The 16,587-nt window shown below is 41.7% G+C and overlaps 1 protein-coding gene across 2 annotated transcripts in view; it reads right to left on the minus strand.

Annotated features, from left to right (window-relative positions):
- Camkmt (calmodulin-lysine N-methyltransferase) overlaps nucleotides 1-16,587 on the minus strand; it is a 376,835-nt gene that overhangs the window by 42,984 nt on the left and 317,264 nt on the right. The gene's annotated exons all lie outside the window — the stretch shown is intronic.

A 16,587-nucleotide genomic window follows, 5' to 3' on the forward strand; every position in this document is an offset into this window, starting at 1 on the left:
GTTCCCTGAAGAAATTCCAAGAGGATGGGTCAGGGACTACTTTGGGAAGCAGTGTCCCTAAAGTCCTCTATCTATACAGTTTTAGATTTAGAATGTTCTTTAGCTACAAGTCTTGGCTTTAGTTCCAAGTATCAGCTGTATTTCCAAAGGGGAATTTTAAAGAACATGTCATTTCATGGAAGTAAACGTGCAACAAAAGATAGAGTTGACTTTGAGTACTAGGGATCAAACTTAGGATCACACACACACACACACACACACACACACACACACACACACCCCAAACCCTCACTCTGCCATCAAGACACACCACCCAGCTTCAAGGTTTTATTGAAAACCATTTCACTTAGCTAAAAGGAGGAAGCATTATCATAGAAAATTAAAGCAGGGTGCCATGTAAACCAATTCCTCGTGAGATTACTTAACCAGCTTAATTTTTTATCATGATGTGAAATTAACGTATATTTGTAGACAAGGAATAAGCCTCAGGGAAAGGGCAAAGGAAAGTAAAATTAGGTCTTGATGAAATTTCTATCACGGAAAAAGAACAAACCACAGACATTAGAGAGTGGCCTGTAAGTTGGGTCTCAATTCTCTAAAAAGTATATGACATCTATAACTTTCAGGAGAATACAGCAGATGGTACATATGCATGTATGTGTATACATGATTGTCTGAGTAGCACATGCACATGTCTGTAGAGGCTAGAGGACAACTTTAAGGTTTTTTTTTGTTTGGCTGGTTTGGTTTGGTTTTTGAGACAGGGTCTTTCACTGGCCTAGAACTCACCAGAGGTAGGCTAGGCTGGCTAGCCAGTGAGCCCCAGACATCTGCCCATTTCTGCCTCTGAAGCGTTGGGATTATGAGTTCTGGAGATCAAATTCAAGTCCTGGTGCTCACAAGGTCGACAGTTTATGAATGAGCCACTTCCCTTGCCTGGAACTAGCTTTAATGGATGGAAGCCTTCAAAGCAGTGAAGCACATAACATAACAAAGTGAGAGAGACCCTTCGATGCACAGTTTTCAGGAGAGTTCCCAGAGCAGCAGCAGCAGCAGCAGCAGCAGGGCTGTCTGTCACTGAGGTTGTGTGGCCCAGGAAGAGCTATGGAGGATCCTGGTTCCAGTGTTTGGGATCTTGTTCCAACTTACTGCTTTAATGTTCCTGGACTGATTTAAGACACCATCCCAGCTGTGTCTGCCTGGAATTTAGCTGAAATAAACTCATTTCAGTCCAAAAGAGAGACCGACTTTTCTACCATTCAGATGCCCATGTTGGTGACAAGTATATTCTACAGTAGTTAAAGAAGGCAGATACTCAGATAAAAGGTACTAATGAATTAATTATATTTTCTGTCTCAAACATCCATGATTCCATGAATATGACGGCAAGTAAGCAAGAGACAACAAAATACTACAACTAATAAATTGGAAATTACAAGCATGTGCCATTTGCTATACCAATTATTGCGATTGGATGGTTTAATTTCTTTTTCATATTTATATACTCTCATGCACACTGTTTTATTATTGTAGGAATTTTGTTATTTCTTGACACTGTAACTCACACTATCATGTACAAAATGATAGAGTAAAAGGTGTTCTGATCTAGAACTGTGGAAGCACTACAGGGGATTCACAAAGGGGTGGTTCAGGACTGGTAAGAGAGCTCAATGGGTATAAGCACCTGATGTACAAGCCTGAGCACCTGAGTTCAATCCCTGGAACACATGTAAACAAGTGAGATGCAGTGGTACCCATCTATAGCCACAGCATTCCTATTGTGAGATGGGATGCAGTGGTACACTCTACAGCCACAGCATTCCTACTGTGAGATGGGATGCAGTGGTACACTCTACAGTCACAGCATTCCTACTGTGAGATGGGATGTAGAGACAGATGAACTACCCAGAAATATGTATACAGCTCAAGAGAACCAATTCCCAAGACTTGTTCTCTGACCTTCACATGCACGCATGGCACATGCACATACATACATACACACACACACACACACACACACACACACACACACACGCACGCACACATGCACACACGCAGCAACAGCAGCACATTAAAACAACCAGACACATGATCAAGGAACTAGAAATGCAGATATATTGTACTGCTAAAACCCTGTTAACAGTCTTAAGTGTAGGAGAAATAAGAAAAGCAGTTTGATTATCTCCACAGATGCTGCAGAGACATCTTCTAAAGTTCTACATTTCTTTATGATAAAAATCTGAAAAACAGGAATCAATGAATAAATACCCCAATTCAAAGGCTGAAGCATGCTTAATGGCGAACTATTGGAGGCTTCCCAACTATGCTTCCCACATTCAGTGGTCGTCACAGAGGGTATTTTCACCAAATTAAATTATACAAGAGAAAAAAGTAAAAGAATCAGAAAACCGGAAGTGTCATCCCTGGAAGATGATGCCTGTGCCTATCTGGAAGACTACAGGACATCTACTGAGAACTACTTAGAAGTAACAAGGGCTCTTTAATGGGGCCGAACACACGTACCACATGGAACCCTAGAACCTTTATGTCTATACATGCAAATGAATATGACTAGTTAGGAAATGCAATGGCAAATGAAACAAAGAATTCATAAACTGGGTGTAGAATGCACACTAGAGTCTCAGCACTTGGGAGGTGGAGGCAGAAGGTCAGAAGCTCAAGGTCATGGCTGGCTATATAGTGAATTTAAGGGCTACTTGATGCTCTGTCTTAAATGAATAAACAGAAAGAAAGGGGGAGAGAGAGAGGGAAGAAGGAAGGAAGGAAGGAAGGGAGGGAGAAAGAAAGGAGAGAAGGAAGGAAAATACAATACAATACAATGGAAGCAGAGATTCTATTTAAAAGCCCAACAAAAGTTTCCAGAAATAAAATGAGCAAGCAAAATGAAAATGCCAGTGAAACATCTTAGGAAGAAAGCACCTCATTCTTGAACAGGAAGATTCAGAGTTTTTAAAATGTCAAGGTTTAGCAAATTGTTTCATAAATTTTTCCAACCACAATGAAAGTGCCAATATCATAAAATTACCAACAAAATTCTGAAAAGAAATAAATAAAGCAAGGGATTGGTCTTAATAGATACGAAAATACATGACTAGGTTACAGTAAGTCACACAGAATCCACTTCTGGAAATGTGGCTCACAGATACATGCATGGTGTATGAACAGATGTGCCTCATTGTAGCATCATTTGTAAGAGCAAAACCCTGGGCATTAATATCCATTGTTCAGGTGGGAGTTAGGTTAGTATTTCACAACAGATTGTGATATAGTCATTTTCCAGCATCTTGAAGATGGTTTCTTTCCCTTTAAAGTGACCTCCTTTGAAAATAAAGACATTTTCATTGACATGTGTTTATTTTGTGTGGCCATGAAGGTGTGCATGGTATGTGTACATGTGCATGAGGAAGCCACGGGACAGCCTGGCCATCATTCCTCAAGCCTTATTCACCTGGTTTCATGAGACAAACTCACTCACATGAAGTGCACAGATGTGATTAGGGCTGGCTGGCTAGTAAGCACCAGAAATCCTCCTGCCTCCATTTCCCCAGTGCTGGAATTGTAAGAGCACGCCTCCATGCCCAGCCTTTTTCACATGGGTTCCAGGAATCAAATTCAGCCCCTCATGCCTATTAACTAAACACTTTACCAACTGAGCTATGTACACAGGGCTTGATATATTATTTTTATGATACTGAAGTTTAAGAATGAAGAAAGAGCTCTAGGACGTAGGCTGTGGGACACAACCAGTCCCTAGAACCTCCACCCATCACTGCTCCAGTTGCCCCAGTTGCCTGCCAGCAGGGAAGATTACTGTGGGCAGGCTCCCCACCAAAACCCCCCATTAGACCCTGCAATCTACAAGACTCATACCCTACCTCAAACCTACCCATCCCACTGCAACCCCAGTGGCTTCCTGAGACACAGAATCTGCCAGCTCTCATTGGACCAAAAGCTCTCATTGGACTAAGAGAGGCTTCTTGAGACACAGAATCTGCCAGTTCTGATTGCACCAAGAGCCCCGATAGGACCAAGAGCGGTTCTCTGAGACACAGAATCAGCCACCTTGGATTGGACCAAGAGCAGCTCCCTGAGACACAGACACAGCAAGCACAAATTGGGCCACGAGCAGCTCACTTAGACACTGGCACCTCTTGCACCTATTGGAGGAAGAGATGGGTAGACACCAGTGCAAAAATACATACAACAACATAAAGAGCAATATGCCTTCACCAGAACCTAGTAGTTCTACAACAGCAAGACCTGAACATCACAATGTAGAAGAAGCAGAAGAAAGAGACCTTAAAATAACTTTATGAAGATGATAGAGGCCTTTAAAGAGGAAACGAAAAATTCCCATAAAGAAATCGAGGAAAAGACAAATAAAAAATTAGAAGAAATCAATAAACCCTTAAAGAAAGCCAAGAAAACCATGAAAAAGCAATTAAACAAGTGAAGGAAACAGTTCAAGATCTGAAAATTGAAATAGCAACAATGAAGAAGACACAAACCAAGGGAATACTGGAAATAGAAAATCTGAGTAAATGAACAGGAAATACAGATGCCAGCATAACCAACAGAATACAAGAGATGGAAGAGAGAATCTCTGGTGTACAGGATACAATAGAGGAAATAGATTCGTCAGTCAAAGAAAATACCAAAGCCAAAAAAGTAGTAACACAAAATGTCCAGGAAATCTGGGACACCATGAAAAGGCCAAAACTAAAGAATAATAGGGATAGAAGAAGGAGAAGAATACCAACTCAAAGGCACAGAAAATATATTCAACAAAATCATGGAAGAAAACTTTCCCAACTTAAAGAAGGAAATTCCTATGAAGATAACAAGAAGCTTATAGAACACCAAATAGACTAGACCCCCCAAAAAGTCCCCTCAACACATAATAATTAAACCACTAAACCTACAGAATAAAGAAAGAATATTAAGAGCTGCAAAGGAAAAAGGCCAAGTGACTAATAAAGGCAGACCCATCAGAAAAACATCTGACTTCTCAATGGAGACTTTGAAAGCCAGAAGGTCCTGGACAGATGTAATGCAGACACTAAGAGACCATGGATGCCAGCCTAGACTAATATACCCAGCAAAACTTTCAATCACCATTGATGAAGCGAACAAGACATTCCAAGACAAAACCAGATTTAAACAATATCTAACCACAAATTCAGCCCTACAGAAAGCACCAGAAGGAAAACTTTAACCTAAGAACTCAGATGCACCCATGAAAACACAGGCAATAGATATCCCCACAGCAGCACATTCCAAAGAATGTGAATGGCATTCCAAAGAAGGGAAATACACACACACTACCACCAAAAGACAACAGAAATTAACAATCACTGGTCATTAATATCCCTTAATATCAATGGACTCAAGTCGTCTATAAAAAGACACTAACAGAATGCATATGAAATCAGGATCCATTGTAGACGAATTCTAAACAGTCTTATTAAATAAGAAACACAGAACCAAATACGGAGGTATAAGCCAGAGAGATCTGAGCAATAGCCGCCAACTAACCTTAGCTTACCACCTCCCTGTAGCTTCCCAAGAGAGCCTCTTCCTGTCTAACCTGTGCCTTTATTGCCTTCCTGTTTCATCTTCTCATTGGCTCTAAGCCCAGCCACATCACTTCCTCGCCACTGTCTGTCTATACAGACCTCCAGGTCTCTATAATTGGTACTGGGATTAAAGGCATGTGTCCTTGAATACACAGAGACTCTGTCTGCCATGTGATCGGATTAAGGGTGTGTGCTACCGCCGCCTGACTTCTGTTTATGGCTGACTATGACCTCTGATCTCCAGGCAAACTTTATTTATTAACATACAAATAAATATCACATTTCAACACAAATAAAATATCACCACAATCTATCCTTCTGCTGCATACAAAAAACACACCTCCACTTCAAAGACAAACACTACCTCAGAGTAAAAGGCTGGGGAAAGACTTTCCAATCAAATGGACTTAAGAAGCAAGCTGGTGTAGCTGTCCTAATATCTAACAAAATAGACTTCAAACTAAAATCAATCAAAAGAGAGTGGGACATTATATATTCATCACAGGAAAGATCCACCAAGATGAAGTCTCAATTCTGAACATTTATGCCCCAAATACAAGGGTAACCACATATGTAAAAGAAACATTACTAAAGCTTAAATCGCACATCAAACCCCACACGTTAATAGTGGGAGACTTCAACACCCCACTCTCACCGTTGGACAGATCTGCCAGACAGAAACTTAACAGAGAAATAAGGGATCTAACAGATGTTATGACTCAAATGGACTTAATAGATATCTACAAAACATTCCACCCTAACAAAAAAGAATACACCTTCTTCTCAGCATCCCATGGAACCTTCTCTAAAATCAACTACATACTTGAGTGGTCACAAAGCAAATCTCAATGGATACCAAAAACTTGGAATAACCTCCTGTATTTTATGAGACCACCATGGCTTAAAGTTAGATTTCAACAGCAACAAAAATTACAGAAAGCCTATCATCTCATGGTAACTGAATAATGAATGCTCAACTGAATCACCAAAGGGTCAAGGAAGAAATAAAGAAAGAAATTAAAGACTTCCTAGAATTCAATGAAAATGAATGTACTACATACCCAAACTTATGGGACACTATAAAAGTAGTGCTAAGAGGAAAATTCATAGCACTAAATGCCCACATAAAGAAGTTGGAGAAATCTCACACTAGTGACTTAACAGCACACCTGAAAGCTCTAGAACAAAAAGAAGCAAAGTCACCCAGGAGGAATAGAAGTTCAGGAAATAATCAAACTGAAAGCTGAAATGAGTAAAATAGAAACAAAGAGAACAATACAAAGAATCAATGAAACAAAGAGTTGGTTCTTTAAGAAAATAAACAAGATAGACAAACCCTTATCCAAACTAACCAAAAGGCAGAGAGAGAATATCCAAATTAGCAAAATCAGAAATGAAAAGGAATGTATAACAACAGACAATGAGGAAATTCAGAGAATCCTCAGGACATAGTTAAAAAATGTATACTCCACAAAATTGGAAAATCTAAAAAGAAATGGACAATTTTCTGGATAGGTAGCACATACCAAAATTAAATCAAGACCATATGAACAATTTAAATAAACCAATAACCCCTAAGGAAATAGAAACAGTCATTAAAAGTCTCCTAACCTCCCCTCTCAAAAAAAGCCCAGGACCAGATGGTTTAAGTGCAGAGTTCTACCAGAATTTCAAAGAAGAGCTAACACCAATAATCTTCAAATTGTTCCATACAATAGAAACAGAAGGAACATTACCAAACTCCTTTTATGAGGCTACAGTTACCCTGATACCAAAACTACACAAAGATACAACAAAGAAAGAGAATTACAGACCAATTTCCCTCATGAACATTGATGCAAAAAATACTCAATAAAATATTGGCAAACCGAATCCAAGAACACATCAAAAAATTATCCACCATGATCAAGTAGGCTTCATCCCAGAGATGCAAGGATGGTTCAACATATGAAAATCTGTCAATGTAATTCACCATATAAACAAACTGAAAGAAAAAAAAAACACATGATCATCTCATTAGATGCTGAAAAAGCCTTTGACAAAATCCAACACCCCTTCATGATAAAGGTCTTGAAGAGATCAGGAACACAAGGAACATACCTTAACATAATAAAGGCAATTTACAGCAAGCCAACAGTCAACAACAAATTAAATGGAGAGAAACTCAAAGCGATTCCACTAAAATCAAGAACAAGACAAGGCTGTCCACTCTCCCCATATTTATTCAATATAGTACTTGAAGTTCTAGCTAGAGCAATAAGACAACAAAAGGAAATAAAGGGGATACAAATTAGAAAGGAAGAAGTCAAACTTTCACTATTTGCAGATGATAATGATAGTATACATAAGTGACCCCAAAAATTCTATCAGAGAACTTCTACAGCTGATAAACACCTTCAGTAATGTGTCAGGACACAAGATTAACTCGAAAAAATCACCAGCCCTCCTATATACAAATGATAAACTGGCTGAGAAAGAAATCAGAGAAATATCACCCTTTACAATAGCCACAAATAATATAAAATACCTTAGTGTAACTCTACGCAAGTGAAAGACCTATATCACAAGAACTTTAAATCTCTGAAGAAAGAAATTGAAGAAGATAGCAGAAAATGGAAAGATCTCCCATGCTCATGGATAGGTAGGATTAACATAGTGAAAATGGCAATCTTACTAAAAGCAATCTACAGATTCAATGCAATCCCCATCAAAATCCCAACACAATTCTTCACAGACCTGGAAAGAACAATATTCAGCTTCATATGAAAAAACAAAAAACTCAGGATAGATAAAACAATCCTGTACAATAAAGCCACCTTTGGAGGCATCACTATACCTGACCTCAAGCTCTACTATAGAGCTAAAGTAATAAAAACAGCTTGGTATTGGCAAAAAACCTGACATGTGAACCAATGGAATCGAATTGAAGACCCCGACATTAACCCACACACCTATGAACACCTGATTTTTGACAAAGGAGCCAAAACTGTATAATGGAAAAAGAAACATCTTCAACAAATGGTGCTGGCATAACTGGATGTCAACATGTAGAAGATTGCAAATAGATCCATATCTATCACCATGTACAAAACTCAAGTCAAGTGGATCAAAGACCTCAATATAAAACCAGTTATACTGAATCTGATAGATGAGAAAGTAGGAGGTAGTCTTGAACGCATTGGCACAGGAGACTACTTCCTAAATATAACACCAGGAGCATAGACACTGAGAGCAACAATTAATAGATGGGATCTCCTGAAACTGAGAAGCTTCTGTAAGGCAAAGGACACAGTAAATAAGACAAAACAACAGCCTACACAATGGAAAAAGATCTTTACCAACCCTACATTAGACAGAGGGCTGATCTCCAAAACATATAAAGAATCCAAGAAACTAGACATCAAAATAACAATCTAATTTAAAAAATGGACTACAGAGCTAAACAGAGAATTCTCAACAGAAGAATCTCAAATGGCCCAAAAACATTCAAGGAATTGCTCAACATCCTTAGTCATCAGGGAAATGCAAATCAAAATGACTCTGAGATACCATCTTACACCTGTCAGAATGGCTAAGATCAAAAACACTGAAGACAGCTTTTGTTGGAAAGGATGTGGAGCAAGGGGAACACTCCTCCACTGTTGGTGGGAGTGCAAACTTGTACAGCCACTGTGGAAATCAGTATGGAGGTTTCTTAGAAAATTGGGACTCAATCTTCCTCAAGACCCAGCTATACCACTCTTGGGCATATAACCAAGGAATGCTCAATCATATCACAAGGACACATGCTCAACTATGTTCATAGCAGCAATATCCAGAACCTGGAAACAACCTAGATGCCCCCAACCAAAGAATGGATTAAGAAAATGTGTTACATATACACAATGGAGTACTACTCAGCAGTAAAAAACAATGACATCATGAAATTTGCAGGCAAATGGATGGAACTAGAAAATATCATCCTGAGTGAGGTAACCCAGACTCAGAAGGACAAACATGGTATGTACTCACTCATAAGTAGATGCTAGATGTAAAGCAAAGGATAACCAGACAACAACCCACAACTCCAGAGAAGCTAGTTAACAAGGAAGACCCAAAGAAGGATGCATAGATCACCCTGGGAAGGGGAAATAGATGAGATCTCCATGAGTAAACTGGGGGTGAGGGTGGGGCAATGGAGGTTGGGGGATGGGGGATGAGAACATAAGGGAATGGGATGGTGGAGCTGGAACAGGGATGGAGTGGAAGAGCAATGAAAGAGATACCATGATAGAGGGGAGATATGGGGATAGGGAGAAACCAGATGCTAGAGAAGTTCCTAGGAATCCCCAGGAATGACCCCAGCTTAGACTACTAGCAATAGTGGAGAGTGTGCCTGAAGTGGCCTACCCCAGTAATCAGATTGGTGAATACTCTAACTGTCATCATAGAGCCTTTCTCCAGTAACTGATGGAAGCAGATGCAGAGATCCACAGCTAAGCACCAGACCAAGCTCCAGGAGTCCAGGTGAAAAGAGAGAAGAGGGATTCTATGAGCAAGGGGCATCAAAATCATGATGAGGAAACCTACAGAGACAACCAAACCAAACTAGTGGGAACTCATAAAATTTAGATCAACAGCTGTGGAGCCTGCATGGGATTGGACTAGGCCCTCTGTATAGCGAGACAGTTGTATAGCTTGATCTGCTTAAAGAGTCCCCTGGCAGTAGGATCAAAATCCATCCCTGGTGCATGAGGAGGCTTTTTGGAGCCCACTACCTATGACGGGACACCTTGCACAGCCTTGAGGCAGGGGTAGGGGCTTGTACCTGCCTCTACTAAATATACCAGGCTCTGCTGACTCCCCATGGGAGGCCTTATCTTCTTGTAGGAGGGAATGGAGAGGGGTGTTGTGGGGGGGAAAGCTGGGGGGGGCAGGAGGAAGGAAGAGGGGGATCTTTGAATGGTATGTAAAATGAATTTAAAAAATTTCTTAATAAAAAAAAATGAAGAAAGAGTTGTCTCTTCAAACAGGAAGACATTTCCTCAGGGAATGCAAGAGTTCTTGTTATGAGACTCTGACCTTAGTAAACAGTAGGGCAGAAAGCTCAAAGAATCAATGCAATGTTATTCTGGAAGAAAAGGCCTGGCCTTTTAATTTACTGCAATTTAGGAGTGCCCCCTAAAAACCCCCAAATGTTAAATTCTGGCTCCTTTTCATTAAAAAAAAGGACTGCTTCAAAATACATAACACTGGGTAACCTTCCTGGAGGATGCTTTTGTCAAGGTAAAACTGAAGAGTAAGGACCAGGGTTCTCTCGCAAACTTGGCAAGCGAGCCAAAGTGCTAATTGAGCAGAAGCAACTGCACACGGTAATTTCATTTTCTTGTATGCCAGACAGCAAAGGAAGGAAGAGCAGCATTTCATTTCTCGAATTCTCTGCCCCTCTCAAGATTCCATTTACCCTAGTTTTAGCCAAACTCACTAACAGGTATATTTTATCAGAAAATTCCTTAAAGAGCCCTCAGCCCGCTTATCTCGGTTACCTTCTACTAACCTCCCTCTTCAACCTGACAAAGAGCAGATAAATACCTGCTCACACTGTCAGTCTGTCTACAGACGCTGCACACGCCCGCCTGAGAAGCCATCCTGAAATGGAAGTCGCTATCTGATGGGGAAGCTGCTGTCTGACTGACTCTCTGGAGCTTGACTTCTCTCTCCCACTGAAAATTGTCCGGATCCACGTCTTTCGAATACAAACTCTACAAGCTCTCGCACTCTGGGGAGCACATACACTAATTGTTTCAGGGAATGGAAAAAAAAAAAAAAACATACTAAACAGAATCCTTGTCTTCAAGGAAAATCAGTCGCCTCCCTCCTTAGAATGTCAACTCCAAGAAGGCAGGGACTTCCTGGGTGCTGTTTTCCCTCTGCATCGCTGGTGCTTAGACCAGCGTTTGGAAAACAGAAAGTGATCAAAATACCTGTCAGCAAAGGAAGGGACCGACAAGCATGGAGAGAGCCGGCACACCTTAGCACTAACAGCCCGTGCTTCACTCCCCTGACGTATGAGTTCGAGACCAAGATCAGGTAAAAAGAATAGAGTGGGGTGAAGCACTGAGCTCAGAACGACAAAGCCTGCTGGGAATGATAAGATGCTATGGCCTGGGTGGTATCCTCTGAAGCCTGTGTGCTCATGTTTGGTCCCCACCACGGTACAGGTGGTGGGGGCCTGTGGGGAGTGGGGTCTAGCAAGAGGCCTTAGGTCACCGAGGTGTGCCTTTGAGGCAAAGTGTGGGACCCTGGATCTCCTTCTTTTTCTTCTTCCTGACCACGAGGTGAGCAGTGGGAGCTGCGATATGCTTTTGGCCATTGCCAACCCTCAGGGACCCAAAGCAATGTAACCGCTCAATATTGGATGGACCCTCCCAAAAGGTACACCAAGGGGAAACCTTTTTCTCTGCGTAAGTTAAGCGTCTCGGGTCCTTTGTGATAGTGACAGAAAACAAAGCCAGGAGGTGTGGACACCTGAAGGAGAAGGCAGAAGCTGGGCAAGAGTGGGTGAGATGGGGAGAATCAGGGCAGAGGCTCAGAACAGGTAACAACTGGATCCTAATTTAACCTCTAAAGGAAACGGACTAGAAGGTAGCCAGGAATCTTGGAGAGTAACGGCGATGGGACCACCACTGGCTGGCCCTGGTGTCCCCCACCCCCACCCCACACAGGTAAAAAAATTAAGGGCTTCCAAAACCTCTAACAAGTTGGACAGTTTACAAATCCGTGTGGTTAAATGGAGAATAATTAAAGCCACTGCTTAAATTCAGTCACAACTTTCAAACAAATACAAATGGTTGTTTTTTTTTTTAAGTGAAATTTACTCTTACCACCATGGCAGGGCTTAATATTTTTAAAAGTGTAACTGTTAACTAATGTTAGCCAGAGAGTGATGCTATTCACCGATTCTGGAAGACCCAGAAACGCACAGACGTCAAAAGCTCCAAGTGGTTCTTTGTTCGAGTCACAGTTTTGAAGACAGCTCCAGATAAACCCAACAATTGAGCTGCTGTAAATAGCCTTCCTCTTTCATAAATTTCTCCCTACATTTGGAAGTACAGTTCCTTTGTTCACAAACTACTCGCAACTGTTCCATATTTAGATTCCCAAAGGCGTACCTTGGACTCATTGGATAAATGAATGAATAGCTGCATGGATGGATGAACAGGAGAGCTATCAGATGGCTTTGTTGAGATCCTGGAGATGAGATGTACAGAATGCTTCATGTATGTGGATCCCTGACTGGCCAGCATTAATGTTTCCTGTGACTTTCGTATTTAACACAGAGAGACTGGATTAAAATGTATCAGAGGAAGCAAAATGGTTTGGTATATAACAGTTGTTCTCCCCATCCAGCCCTCCCGACCCCGAGACAAGGTTTCTCTGAGTACCCCTGGCTGGCTGTCCAGGACCAGCTGAGTAGCCCTGGAACTCACTCTGTAGACCAGGCTGGCCTCAAACTCAGAGATCCGCCTGCCTCTGACTCCTAAGTGCTGGGATTAAAGGTGTGCGCCACCACCGCCCGGCTACATTACAATTCATAACAGTAGCAAGATAGCAGTTATGAGGCAGCAAGGAAAATAAATTCTATGGTTGGGGATCCCCACGACATGAGGAACTGTATTAAAGGTTGAGAACCACTGCTCTAAAGTAAGGTATACTAATTCACACTCCTAAAGAGGGGCTTCGCAGTCCAGAGAGCCCTGGTCTGCCCCTGTGTCAGAGGCAGAAGTGACAGTTAAATGCTGTCAGCTCTCTGATACAGTGACAGCATACCTAAGACTATCATAAAGAGGAAGGACTTTGGTTCATTGCTTTGTCTGTCCATGGTCAGTTGGCCATTGCTTTTGGAAGCTGTGGTGAGGTATTCTCTAGTATTAGAGTGTGCGGTAGAGGAAGCAGTTCATCAGGAAGCGGGAGGGTTGGGGTGGATCTGAATCCTACCTAATACCTCCTCGAAGGGCACACCTCCAAAGACTGCATTTCTTGGCCACACCTCTTAAAGGTTCCGACAGCCTTCCAACAGCACCACAGACCAGGCCCAAGCCTTTGTCAGATGGGCCGCTGAAGGACACTTATTCAAACCACGGTATTTACTAAGGACACTGAGTGGGGGACTCAAAACACGGGATGTCAGTCAAATTTCTGGGCGGCTTCTCGCTCCTTTCGAAAAGCCCTGTTTCACAAGCTCACGGTTCTCATATCACGACTCCCCTTTCAGCTTTTACATCTCCTGTGCAAATGAAGTCACAAGAGACATTCAGCTGTTACAAACTTCATGTCAAGCTTTGAAGTGCTTTTTAATAGCAGAAATATTTGGCTCACGTGTGGGCTTTGTAGCTATGGTAAATACCTCTTAGTTATCTGTCGCTACTGTTATTCCACACCTCCAATTTGGAGGAGAAATTCTGCATATGCATTGAGGCACTAGAAAAGAATATTGAACTATATCTGAGCTCTTTTGTGAATGGTTTCCTTTTATTTCTTCTCTCACGGAACTAATACTTTCACCCGCATTGTGCTGGTTATGGGTGGGAAAGCAGTGGGCAGAAAAAAGAAGGCTGATACTGTGGCAGTAGCTGGTGGCTTCACATCCTTAGCTGCTGGAAGTTAAGTGGTCAAGCAGCTCCCTACTATAAGATCACACTTATTGAGTCATTCACCTGCCCTCCTCCATCCCACCCCTCGTGCGTGCATGCGTGCGTGCGTGCGTGCGTGCGTGCGTGCGTGCATGTGTGTGTGTGTGTGTGTGTGTGTGTATGAGTGTATACATGTAGAAACTACAGGTCAATGTTGAGTGTCTTCCTCAATCACTTATCTACCTTATTTTATGAGACAGAATCTCTTACTGGGCCTGAGGCTCACCTGATTGGCTAGACTGGCTAGCCATCCAGACCTAAGGACATTCCTGTCCCCACCTCCCCAGTGCTAGGGTGACAGGCACATACCATGGAGCCATCTTCGTTTGTTTGTTTGTTTTAACATGGGTGGTTTGTTTGTTTGTGTTAACATGGGTGCTAGGGATTTGAACTCAGGTCCTAAAGCTTGCACAACAAGCCCTTTACCAACTGAGCCATCTCTCAGCCCCTCCCTGCGTCCTGTGATGCTTTAGAAGACTTTGGATAAAATGCTCTTAGTTTTTACAAAAGAGGAAACTGATCCCAATTAGTCTGTGATAAAGGCAAAAAAGGAAAAACAACAACAACAAAAACAAGCTTCTCATTAGGGAATTCCGTATGATTATTGAAACAGTCTGCATGTCTTAATGTTCCGCCATGTATCAGAAGAATACATTTAGAAATAGCATTTTTGAGAGCAGACACATTTGAACAAAGGCCAGGCACTGAGCATTTGGGATCTGCCCTGTGCTGAACAGCAACATCTTACTTCTTTATGTCACTTAATTATTTTATGAAGAGATAACAGAAAATTCTATTGCATGCCCCAAGTTAAACACTTGACGTTTTTATTCCTTAAAATGCAACATTTGAGAAGTCTAGATATGTTTATTAATTAGTGATTATTAACACTCAGTAAACAACATTATGTCTTGTAAAAACACAATCTCACTGCACAGCGTGAGGCTGAAGTCTATTATTCCCTGATTCCATATGCTGAAATACACTCAAATGGTCTCAAATGACCTTAAGCATTAAATAAATGTAAATGAGAACAACGTAGAAAATGCACTTTTGATTGATAACTAAAAGACCAGGTTGAAAAGCATGTCCCCAGATGAAGTCCTTTCCAGAAGGAGATGGCTGTGTGAGCCATGGAGGAAGGGCTCTGCTAAGTCTCCCTCCCGAGCGTGGAGATTACAGATCCATGCCACCGCGCTCAGCATCACTTTGGTTTTTGTCCATTGTGTCTGTTCATCCAACTGTTTTTCTCAAACTACACAGTCAGGGTAGGCAAGTGTTCTCTATATAGAGAAAACTTAAAACACCCAAGGATGCCAGAGTAAGAAGTGAAAGATAAAATAATTCCAAATGGAACCGCTACTGTAACAAAATCTGTAGCAAGATGTACAAAGGGAAAATGCACAGACACAGCCATTTCCCGTGTACCCGACAGGTGATATTCTCCTTCTAGGTCAACTGGCCACAGGGCGGGGCATCACACAACACATACTGTTTCTGCTAGGGGAAAGCAGTTCTCCTAGCCTGGAAAAGGATGAACAAAACCGAAAGGGACTGGACTCCTGGACTGATAAAACCATCAATAGATCAAGATGTCTTAGCACTACTGATGCCCTGGGCCAGATGCTTCTTATTGCTGTGTTTTGAAAGCTGACTATGAATGATCTCCACCATTAGACATCAGGACCAGTAGAAACCAGTAGCAACATTGTCTGCTCTGACTCCAAGTCATGACAAAAATAATAATTCAAAAAAAAAAAATGTTCCCAGGGACTGCCAGAATCTCCTAGGGGTGCAAGACTGCCCATGCTGGGGGCCACTGGAATAAAGCCATTTAAGAAGGCCCCAAGCTGGGCTTTTCTCAACCTCACACTGCATAATCTTGGGCACCAACTGAGCTGGAAAGATGGCTCAGTGGTTAAGAGCACTGGCTGGTCCCTAAAGGACTGGGGTTCGATCTCAGCACCCACATGGCAGCTCACAACTGTCTCAAACTTCAGTTCTGGAGGATCCTACACCCTCACACAGACATACATGCAGGCAAAATATCTATGTACATAAAAAATAAAATGAGAACAAAACTCTCCTGAGCTACAAAGTGATCCTAACTCAGTGGATAACACATTATTTGAGTGTTCTATAACATACGTAGTTTTAGTGTTCTCATCTATTGAATGGAGTGTCTGCCTGACTCATGGGAGGCTCACACGATTCAATGAGATGATACATATGACATGCTTAGAGCAGTGCCAGGCACACAGTAAGTGCTCAGTTAATACTATCTATTATTATTGTATTCATGCATAGCATCAAGAAAG

Source organism: Peromyscus eremicus, chromosome 22 (assembly GCF_949786415.1).
Source record: "Peromyscus eremicus chromosome 22, PerEre_H2_v1, whole genome shotgun sequence".
Lineage (NCBI taxonomy): Eukaryota > Metazoa > Chordata > Mammalia > Rodentia > Cricetidae > Peromyscus > Peromyscus eremicus.